The sequence below is a fragment of the Falco biarmicus genome, chromosome Z, assembly GCF_023638135.1.
Source record: "Falco biarmicus isolate bFalBia1 chromosome Z, bFalBia1.pri, whole genome shotgun sequence".
NCBI lineage: Eukaryota > Metazoa > Chordata > Aves > Falconiformes > Falconidae > Falco > Falco biarmicus.
Genome location: NC_079311.1, coordinates 28,063,862 through 28,075,013, shown reverse-complemented (window position 1 = coordinate 28,075,013; position 11,152 = coordinate 28,063,862). Strand labels below are relative to the sequence as shown.

The 11,152-nt window shown below is 47.0% G+C and overlaps 1 protein-coding gene across 5 annotated transcripts in view; it reads left to right on the top strand.

Moving 5' to 3' along the window:
- The first annotated feature begins 858 nt into the window (after nucleotides 1-858).
- The window catches only part of PAM (peptidylglycine alpha-amidating monooxygenase), a 152,559-nt gene continuing 142,265 nt past the window's right edge, over nucleotides 859-11,152 (top strand). For 2 of the 5 annotated variants that reach the window (XM_056324481.1, XM_056324482.1), the window contains exon 1: nucleotides 859-998. The gene's annotated coding sequence lies outside the window, so the exon portion shown is untranslated. The remainder of the gene's footprint in view (nucleotides 999-11,152) is intronic. The other 3 variants (XM_056324480.1, XM_056324484.1, XM_056324483.1) reach the window with 3 other exon arrangements.

Genomic DNA, 11,152 nt, shown 5'->3' with positions numbered 1-11,152 from the left:
GGGGGTCAGCCGGGGGCTGTCGCAGCTCCTCTGCCGAAACCGCCTCGGCTCTAGACGGGGCGAACTTTCTCACCCGAAGCAAAGGCCCGAGCTCGCCCCGGTTCCTGCCGCTGCTCCCGCCGGGCTCCGTTACTGCCCGCCGAAGGCACCCGGCGCACAAGCCCCGCGTCCCTGGGCCTTGCGGGTCGCCTTTGAACCCCTCCGGTGTGGCAGTGGGCGTTTGCTGAGCGCTCCCCCCGCCGCGCCTGACACGGCCTGCGGCCCCGCGGCCCCCGCCTCCTCGGCCCGGCGCGACGGGACGGCGCTGCTCCGGGACCGACGGCTGGTGGGCCCACGGGCCCCTGACCCACAGGCGCGGCCCCTGCGAGCGCGGCCAGCCCCGAACGCCCCGGGCTGCCCCGGCCCGCAGAGGGATCCCCGCTCGCCCCTGCGACCCACCCGCAGGGAAACCAGTGGCTTTCCGGCAAGAGCCGCGACTCTTCCCCGGTCGTCTGAGCCCAGACCGGCGGCCAGGCGGGGTCGGCGCCGCCGCCAAGTCGGGCGGCCAGCCGAGCCTCCCGCACCGCCAGGGGACGGTGCGGTTCGTTCCCTCCGCCCTGGGCTCGCACAGCGAGGACCCTGCCAGGCTGACCCCAAGACCCTTCCCGGCGTCACCCCGCCGCGCCGTCGGACGGGAGCGCCCCGTCGCCCCCGCCCGCGCCGAACGGAGCCGCTGAGGGGACGCGCAGCGCCCCCCGCGCCGCTTCCCCGGAGAAATGCGCAGGCAGACGTGAGCGGCGCCGCGTCCCCCGCGCCGGGCGGGGTGGGGCGGGGCCGCGGCCGAGGGGCGGGGCGCCAGGGGCGGGCGGTCCCGTGGGGGCGGGGCAGGCGAGGCGGCAGGAAGGGGGGTCGCGGCGACGGCGCTTGGCAGACCCCGGTGCTGGCGGTGCCGCCGGTGCTGGCAGCGCGGAGGCGGCTCGGCCGGGAGCTGGTGGCGCGGCGCGGCTCGCCTTTCTCCCGTGAGTTTCACGCGCTCCGCGGTAGCCCTGGGGCGGGGGGAGATGGAGTTGGAGTTGTGGTGCTTTGCCGTAGCCCCGTACCCGGAGCCGGTCTCTTCTCGGGTGGAGGGGCCCTGCGCTCCGGCTGGCGCCCTGCTGCTCGCCTCCCCGGGCTGCGATGCCCCTTCCCGGGCACACGTGTGGCGGCACCGCGCTGCTCCGGGCGGCCCGCCCTGCTCGCGGGAGGGCGCCTCCCCGCGGGCGCCTGAGGGAGGGCACCTGGCCGCGGCGCGGGGGGGGCGGCCCGGGGGCCGCTGGAACCCGCCGGGGCCCGCGGCTGTCGCGCTGCCGGGTGCGGCTCTCCCGCGGCGGGCTGCGGGCCTGCGGCGGGGGGAGCACGGTCCTGCCCGCTGCGGGCTCGGGGGCGGCGGGGCTCCGCTGCTGCCTGACAGGGTGGGCGCGTCGAGGTCTCCGGGCGCCCCCCCCGCCCCCCGCCGGGGCGCCGTGCCGCCTGTGAGGCGGGCGGGGGGAGCCCACCGGAGGGGGCGGCCGGCGCGCGGCGCGCTCCCCTCCCGCCAAAGTTTCCTGCGGCGCTGGGCGCCGCCGGCCCTTGCAGCGCCGGGCGGGGGGAGCGGGGCGGCCGCCCGGGGGCCGGTTCCTCCCGCTGGTCATGGGCTGCGGCTTAAAGGGACAGCGCAGCTCGGGAGCGGTGCGCCGGGGTGGCATCCCGGCCGCCTGCCGCGGTGATGGGGAAGATGGCTGAACGCGGGAGAGCCGGAGCTCCCTCGGACTTCGGCGCGGTTCTGTTGGCGCCGTCATTTCCTCACCTGTAGGTGTCCCGCCGTGGAAGGCAGTCAGGTGTTGGCGTTTTAAGTCTCGACGTCCAGCTGGTTGGAGCTGCGGTGGTGTGGTTTCCATTAGTCCCTGGGAGTGGCTTTTTTTTTTTTTTTTTCTTTGTAAGCCTCCGCTGCTTATGCATAGTTTTGAAAGGTGCAAGTGTTGTGTGTCAGTATCTCACAGTTTCGATTTACTCGTCTTTTGAGTATCTGATAACTGTTCACTTGCCAGCCTGCTTGCCACAGGCTGTGCTGTGAGAAGTGGTGTACGAACGAGTGGATCCCAGGCCCTTCTGGGACTGTAAACCGACTGTCAGTTTTCAGACTTTGTTGTGGACCACCAGCAGGGAGGTGTGGCATTGGCAAGTTGGTATGTTTTACCTTAGACTGTTTTCCAATTCCCTACTGTAGGCTTGCAGATGCGTGTTCTTAACAGGTTCCAATAAAAAAGAAGAATCACTGTCATTAATTAGAATTTTTAAGTTACTTATTAAAGACTAAATGTTTGGCACAGAAAAAGACAGGCATTTTAATATTCAGAGTCTCTTTGTGATATGCCCCTTGATATGAATAAGGCCTTTCGTTTCCTTTTTGATTTGAGGTGCTCCTTCTCTGTCTTTACAGGTTCCAGCATTAAAAGCATCAGTAATAATTCTAGCTTTCAGAAAATTACAGTTTAATCCCAAAATCTTAACCAAACTTAATTTTTTTTAGATGATTTATGTGTTAGACTCTTATGTTTCTGTCTTGTACTGTAGGTCTGAAATCAGGAGTCTGTCTTGTACTGTAGATCTGAAACCAGGAGATAGTTTTTAAAAATAACCTTATGGGAAGAGTGATGCATGTTTGCCAGCTAGTGCTGATAGAAAAAATGGAAAGGAGGTTGAATTTAATCCTTATGTCCTCAGCTGGTATCTTTTTTATAGTGATGCCATCACTGGTGCAGGTGAAAATAAGAAGTGTAGGAAGTAAGAGCTAACAAGTTAGCCAGAAGCAGATACAGAACGCACAACCCTTCCTTTAACAAATGGAGGTAGAGGTCTGCACAGGCGTGTATGCAAGCAGGCTCAAAATTATCTCGGAGATCTAATCCAAAATACAAACCCACCATTTCAATTCCTGCTTCCATGTCAAGTGAGATAACCTTCAGGCTGCTTGGTGTCAAATAAAAAAAGATATAATTGAATTTGCTCTTCTGGAAGTTACTTCCCTCCATGTAGCTGATACCACAAAATACTTGCTTTGAGAGGAGTTTTCTTCTTTATTCCTTACATACAAATCCTAAGGAACTGTGGTGCAAAATGCATACATGTTGAAGACAAACTTACTCCGTTTTACGTGTAGTCATGGCTCAAAGGCAGCCAAGAGCTTGGGATTTGTTCTGCCATCCTCATTTTACAGAAGTATCAGTGTTGCTTACTCAAGAACGACATCACGAACAATGAAATGAAAAGTATATTTAAAAGTCACTTTATAACTTTCCATTTAACACAGCTGGATTTCACCATTACTGATGATGTTTGAGATGAATAAATCTCCTGGGGTGCTCATACATGTAATAGTACTATCCAAAATTACAGCTGTTAGTGCAAACAAAGATTTGAAAAGTATCACAAATCAAGCCAAACAAGCTAGAAAAATTATCTTTTGTTGGACGTTCTCTGACTAGTAAGCCTAGTTGAAGTTCTAGTTGTTCATGCTGCAGAACTTGAATACAGGGTGGGTTTTTTTCCCAAGGCACAACTAAATATTTTCTGACTAGATAAAACTGTAGTTTGGAAGGAGGTGGAAACATTGAGACATGCAATATTTGAAGGATACTGCATGGTAGCTTTACTACCTCCCTGCCAAAGAACAGTAAGTTTCAAAAGCCAGCACAAGCCATGAATTTTGCTTCCCGTTTATATCTACACTACTTTTCTTTGTCAGTACTAGCATAATCTTAACATACCAAAGGGTGGGGGCAAGCAGGGGAAAACAAAATTCATGGTTAGTGCTGGCTTTTGAAACTTACTGCTCCTCGGATGTGCATTTCAATTTTTGCTTTTATTATTATATTTGAGAAACAGGTTGCATAGGGAATTTTATTCATCTCTATGTGAGAATGTAAATGAAATGTAAAAGTAGCTTTTGAAAGGATACACGCAGATTATATATGAAGAAATGCCAAAAGAAAGCAAGCAAGCTTTTCTGATTTAGTTAATAGAAACAAGCTACCCGACCTCTAAGGAAGACACTTTGCAGTCGTGAGTTGGAAGAGTTCTGTTGTAGCAGCACTCCATGCACTGTGAACGCTTACCGTACTTTGTAAGTAACAGGTTTTCTTGCTTTCTTCTACCCATCAATGTGTTGTATTATTTTTATTGAAACCACTGAAATTAGAGGAATCTGTAATTTTACACAAAGGAAAAAAAAAAGTCTTTTGCTGAAACTGAAAGACCGTAAACAATAACCTAGGCTGTTACCGCTGCGGTGATGAACTAGCTACATTTTATGCAACAGATGTCACTTGGCAAATGGTCTGTTTTAAGATACTGTGGTTCTGCAACAGCCAAACAGGATGTGTAAACAGATGAACTGAAAGAGTTTAAAGTGCAGCAGCTCACAATGGATCACTGGATAAAAGGAAAAACTACTTTTATTTTGGACAAAACAAGTTTCAGTAACTTGTTATCTCACAGATTTCGTTCATCCTTCATATCCATGCTTTTGCAGTCCTACGTTGATGAAGACCAGGACAGATGTGTATCTCATCAGTCTGGCCAGGTTTACGTGCAGTTACAAGTAGAGCAAGGGATGCTGGCTATCAAGTCCTCATCATGTCTTTTGGGTTATTCTTGAGTATTAATGATGTTGCATGATCTTTGCTGTGTTTATGTTCCCTTTTGGCAAAGAGTGCCAAGAGTCATGTTGAGTCTTACAGCATATTTGTGGTTCCATGTATGTGATACAGTCTCACACACCACCAGTGCCTGCCAGTTCCTTTCTGTTACCAGTATTCTTTCTTTCATGTTTCATGATTCCACTTGATTCCACTTGATCTCTTTATTTGCAGCAGGTGTGCCATTGTTCCCACTCCTGCTCTGCTGTTTTAATCTGTGCTGTTGTACATTCATTGTCCTGGTGTACTAATACAATATTTAGTCTATAAATCTCTACAGAGGAAGGGTATCTCAAAAGTTTATAATTTTTTTTTTAATCATCTCTTTCTCTGTCATGGTCCCTAGTGTGTAGGTTTAATTGAGGCTTAAATAACTTCTAAAAAAAAAAAAAAAGCTTGCTTCTAACACTCCCATTGGATGTTGCAGGTAGCCTACTCCTTTTCAGTCTTCTGTGGTAGTGTATGCCTCAGGTCTTTCATACTGAGGAACAAAAAGGGATTATTAGTCTTTCATACTTGGGAACAAAAGGGGATTATGAAGAAATGTTCACGTTGAACTTTATTGGCTGTATGTTTGCTTTCTGTTGCAGGCTTATAAATAATGTCTTTCAATCCATGTGACAAAACAATTATTCATCTTAAAATTGGTGATCCACAGCATACCCTCTCTGGCTTGTTTCAAAAATGTCCTTCTAATTTCCAGCCTAAATTATACACAGCCTTCATATACTCATTTGTTCTCATTTAGTATCATTCAGTAGCTTAATTCTTAGTTCTTTTCCTGTGGTTGGTATATACTTGGGTTTATTTATAGCGAGCAATCATGTTTACTTTTAGACTTTACGTTGCTAGGCTGAACAATCCAGGCTGGCTTTGTTTCATTACATACTGGGAAAATTAAGAGCTTGTTGGGCTTAGCTTAGAGAAGAGAAGGCTACAGGGTGACCTCATTGCAGTCTACAGCTTCTTCAGGAGGGGCAGTGGAGGAGGAGGTGCTGATCTCTTTCCAGTGACCAGCAACAGGACACAGAGAAATAGAATGAAGCTGTGTTGGGGGAAGCTCAGACTGGACATTAGGAAAAGGTTCTTCACTGAATGGGTGGTTGGTCCCTGGAACAGGCTCCCCAGGGAACTGGATATGGCACCAAGCCTGTCAGAGTTCAAGGAGCATCTGGGTGACTCTCTTAGTTGTATGGTCTTAGTTTTAGGTAGTCCTATGAGGAGCAGGGAGTTGGACTTAGTGATTCTTATAGGTCCCTTCCAACTTGAAGGTATTCTGTAATTCTGTGATTCCAGTATCCCTTTTTCCTACTGCCTACAATTTGAATACATCTTTCTTGTGTGTATTGACTGGGACTGCACTTGATTAAGACAGTAACTCTAGTATAAGCAGATCTGCAATGGAGAGAAGTTTAAATTACAAAATACCCCTTAAAGTTGCTTTTTATTGTTGCTGTTCATTACTTGTGAGAACATCATAGTAGCTGTGATCATTAATCACCTGGTACACCTGTTCTTTCCAGCTGATAAACTGGTGGGTAAGAGTAGACAGTCCTGAAGTGTTTGACATAAAAGCAGATGTTAAAAAAAAGATACTTTTGTTGTTTTCATTCTCAAAATTACCCATTTATTTTTTTATGGTACTCTGATCTCCCTGTGAATGAGTAGTACCTCCTCAGCCCTGCTTCAGCAGGTCCTCTATGTTCTCTCCTATATTTTGTGCCAGTTTCCTTTATGCAAATACTAAGGCTATAGTTTAGAAACACTTCTAGTTAATGAAACGCTATCACTTCACGCTTGTTCTGATGCTAGTTTCAGTTGTCTTTGTTTAACTAGTCATACTGATTTTTAATCTATTTATTTTATTTTATTATTACATCTACTAATCCAGTTTCTTCGTGTTTACTAATTTTCCATGTTGTGGTATGGATGAAAATATTCTGAATTCCCCCCTGTCCCTCAGACCAGCTCTACTGCATTTTCTTTTATCTGGGGGAAGGATCTTGTATTTCATCAGAGAGATGGTATAATCTGCCAAGATAATGTGAGTAAGTTCATATTTCATTTCTTCTGACACTCCATTTTTCATTTCCCTCTGTCTCTGTTCTTTATGTCAGAATCTGTTCCATTTCGCCACCTCTCTGATTCTGTTTTATTAAGAGCACTTTTAGTGAAACTAATTCATCTACAGGTACATAGATGTTAAATAGAAGTAGCTTCAAGGTGCATTTCTAAACTGCAGGATGATGGTCAGCCTTGTATACTTAAAAAGGCTGTCTGATGCTTCCCACAAGTTTCTGAGGTCTGTATCTTATAATATTGACAACTTAAGTATTGGTGGTGAAGTCTTCAATGTCAGGGTTGAGGTGTTGCTTTGCTGTGAAGAGAATAGAGAATCAAGAAGCTGGTATTAGAAGAGAGCTTGAGGAGAAGTAGGTGGACTGAGGAGAAGAGGAGGAGTTGAGAGGAAGGTAAGTCTGTTGAAGCAAGCCCGTGTGGAGAGAAAAGTAGCATCTGTAGATACTGTTGGGCCCGTGACCCAGTGGGGATGTACAGCCAGGAGAAGGAGAAATCCTGTGAAGTCTGGGGATGGGCTAACAAGGATGTGCATCAGGTGAGGAACTGGAAGGCTGGAATAGGAGGAGAGCTTATATGAACTATTGACCAAAACAATTGAGGTGAAAAATTGGAAGATTGAAGATTAGGGTAATGTGAAGCGGGGTAGAGAAGGAGAAGAGAGGAGACAGGAAAGATGGACTGAACTGGGTCATCTCTATAGCCTGTGTTGCAGCAAATGTGTTACTCCTCATGTCTTTGTTAACAGGCATTTTAAAGATTACATCAGTAATTATTGAATATAGCTGGGTGCTTTGTTCTGTGAGGTTCATTAATGTGCGTTCATAATCCAGCATCAGTGATACACAGTTATACTTACCTTCTTCATCCACATCTTTCTAGGAAGCTATAGCCTTTTTTTTTTAGAAGCAGATAACTGTGTGTGTCATCTATGATTCCTCCCTGTACCCCTTGCCAGTTAAGTCAACTCTTTGTGAAACCACACTTTTACATCTGTTCAGGTACTGAGGTTGGTTATAATCCAGTGTTTTGTCCACAACAACAGTGCTTATTGCTTTGGGACTATTTTTGATTCTGGAATGCCAGTGTTTATTTTGCTTTACAAGTCATCTTCTTTTAATGGAGTTCTTTTCTCCTTGAACCTCATTTGTGGGCCTTTAAGGTGGGTATTTTCAGCAGCGAAGAAAAGGAACTTGAAAACTGATGAAGTTAGCCATGCATGCTTACAGCAGTCCATTTAAAGAGGAGAAAAAAAATTATGAAAACTACTGTTCATTTTAAGTTAGCAGTGCTCCTTTGTAGTCTTCTATCTATATTCTTTAGTTTTCCATGGATTATTTATATTCAGACTGACTACATTCGGTTGGTTGTAATTCCTTTCACAAGCATGTTGTACCCTGTACTCAAGTTAAGGAGCTGGATTGCATGGTACTAAGAATACAGATCTCATTATAGAAGAGATTAAGGATTTCTGGTGGATTTTAATGTATCTTTTTTATCCTGACTTAAAACAGCTTTTGCTTTCTGCTTGTTTACTGGTGTTTGTATTGAAACAGTGTTAATGCATTTTGATCACAAAATTATTAGTTTAAGTATGTTAAATTAATGTAGTTCTTTCAGAAGAACTTTCTGTGATACATAGCCGTTCCTGTAAAAGCTATTTGTATATAACAACTTTTATTTATTTTATTTATTACATGTGAAAGTGATTTCTAGTTTTGTTTCTTTTTGACAGCGAAAATGCCCTTGCTAACCCTTTTTTAATATTTTTTTTTCTTTGACTGTCTCTCTTGTCTTTCTTCCTGTGAGATTAATACAGAATCACAGGATGGTTGAGGTGGGAAGGAGCCTTTGGCGATCACACAGTGTAACACACAACCCCACCCACCCCCAGTTAGGCAGGGTCAGCTAGATCAGGTTGCCCAGGACTGTGTTCAGCCAGGTTTTGAGCCATGAATGGAGGCTCCACAGCTTTTCTGGGCAGCTTTTCCCCATGTTTGACCACCCTTGTAGTAAGCAGGTGTTTTCTTTTGTTCAGACAGAATTTCTTGCGATTCAGTTTATGGCCATTGCCTCGTCGTGTCAGTGGGCACCACTGAGAAAAGTCTGGCACTCTTTTTTTGCTTTCACCCCATGCTGATAAATCTGGTATTTATATGTAATGATAAAGTTTCAGCCCCTCCCCAGCAAGCCTCTTTCTCTTCAGGCTATGAACAGTCCCACCTCTCCTCACACGGCAGATGCTCTAATCCCACAGTCATCTTTGTGGCCCTTTTCTGGACTTGTGTCAGTATGTCTATGTCTCTTTTGTGTTGGGTTGTCCACAACTGGACACAGCACTTCAGGTGTGGCCTCACCATTGCTGACTGAAGGCTGAGGGATCGCCTGTCTCAACCTGCTGGCGATGCTGTTAATCGAGCTGCCCAGGATGCCCCTGGCTGCCTTTTCCATGAGTGCGTATTGCTGGCTCCTATTCACCTTGTCTTGCATGGCCTTTACTGCAAAACCGCTTGCCAGCTGGTCACCCTCCAGCCTGTACTAGTGCATGGGCTTGCCCCTGCCATATGCAGAACTTCACGTTTTCCTTGCTTGAATTTCATGAGGTTCATGTTGGCGCCTTTCTCCAGCCTGTCCAGGCCCTTCTGAATGGCTGCATGACCCTCTGCTGTATTGGCCACTCCTCCCCACTTGGAGTTATCTGCAAACTTGCCGAGGGTGGACTTTACCCCACCACCCAGATCATTAATGGAAATGTTGAACAGGATTGGAGCCAGCATTTACTCCTGGGATACACTACTAGTGACTGGCCTCCACGTGGACTTTGTGCCACTGCTTGCTACAGTTCAGCCAGTCCACCTGATTGTTTTTCTAGACCGTATTTCACCAGTTTCTCTGTAAGGATGTTACAAGAGACTGTAAAATACACATACTTGGATCACTAAGTCTGTTTAGTTAAAGTAACAGTTCTCCAAACTTGTGTTAAATGAGTGTTCTGGAGATTCACAGAGAAGAGAAGAGAAAAGCTCCTCTGGGGGTTCTGAGTCAACCTGTTGATACATGGTAAGGGTCCAACTCTAGCAATGGCTTGAGGCTGTTTTTGCTGACAGTAGCATTGCAGGCCTGAAAATGTGTTTCTTCAGGATGTGATCTCAAAATCTAGAGTAGGCTTAAATTCTTAGTTAATAAGACGGAGTGATTTGTTTGAAAATACCTTTTAATTCCCATAAGAAATTGCCTTTATAATTTACTTGGGAAGGACAATTATCTACCATATTTTCCATGTGTCACAAGCTGTGATGGTAGTGACAGTGAATTATTATGGTCTTTCTTTTGTGGAATGGACCTTAATAACTCTATCACGCCAAAGATGTTTTAACATAGTAGTTTGTATGAAAGAAAGATAGTTGCTCTTACTGGTGAGAATAATCTGTATTTCTCTCTGTAAGAGGTAGCAGTACATAGCATTAGTTAATAAAGTGATCTGCAAGGATCATCAAGGCGTGGGGTTTTCACAAACACACACATTTCCAAGGCTCCCTTTCTTGGCATCCTTGGATGTTGACCAGCACAGACATTTCATAAAATGGGCCTTTTGATTCCCAGCAGAGTGTCCATTGTGCCCAGAAATACACTGGGCAGGTGGGACTTGCATCATCCCTGTAACCCGCAGGGTGCCAACAGGTAGTGCTGCAGGCTAGTGCAGTGCTGAAACTTCCTGGGAGGCATATCTGTATCTGCTTTCTGCAAAACACAAGGGATGTACAACTTTTTTATGAGATGTATGTTGCAGATCATATTAAAGGAGTATAGGTTGAGTGTTCTGACATTGAGAATGTAGCCCCCAGCACCCGGGCTGGTGTCTTGGCAGGGATCACTATAAGCAGGATTGTCTATCTAGTGCCAAGATACAGCCCTCTTCAGTTTCGGACAGGAACCTGATGTGCATTGCTGCATGGTGATGGCCTAATGATAGTTTGTAAGTGTTGTAGCCTGGGACTCCTGCCCTGTTACTTGGATTTATTAATGCTTGTGCTAACACTCTTGGCTAATTCCGCCAGAGTGTGGGTGGGTGGGTGGAAGGAGTCAGTTATTGGGTTTTTTTTGGTAAGGCGTTAGTATGCTTTACTAAACTGGCTTCACAAGGTTGACGGGATATCTGATAGACCAGGGGTCCTCAGACTACGGCCCGCGGGCTGGATACGGCCCCCCAGCGTCCTCAATCCGGCCCCTGGTATTTACAGAGCCCCCTGCTCCCACCACCGGGGCTTGGGGGGGGAAACCAAGCAGCCGCAGATGGCTGCCTGCCACTGCATCCGCGCCGGCCCCTGGTTAAAAAGTGTGAGGACCCCTGTGATAGACCATGCTACCTCGTTTTCACCACC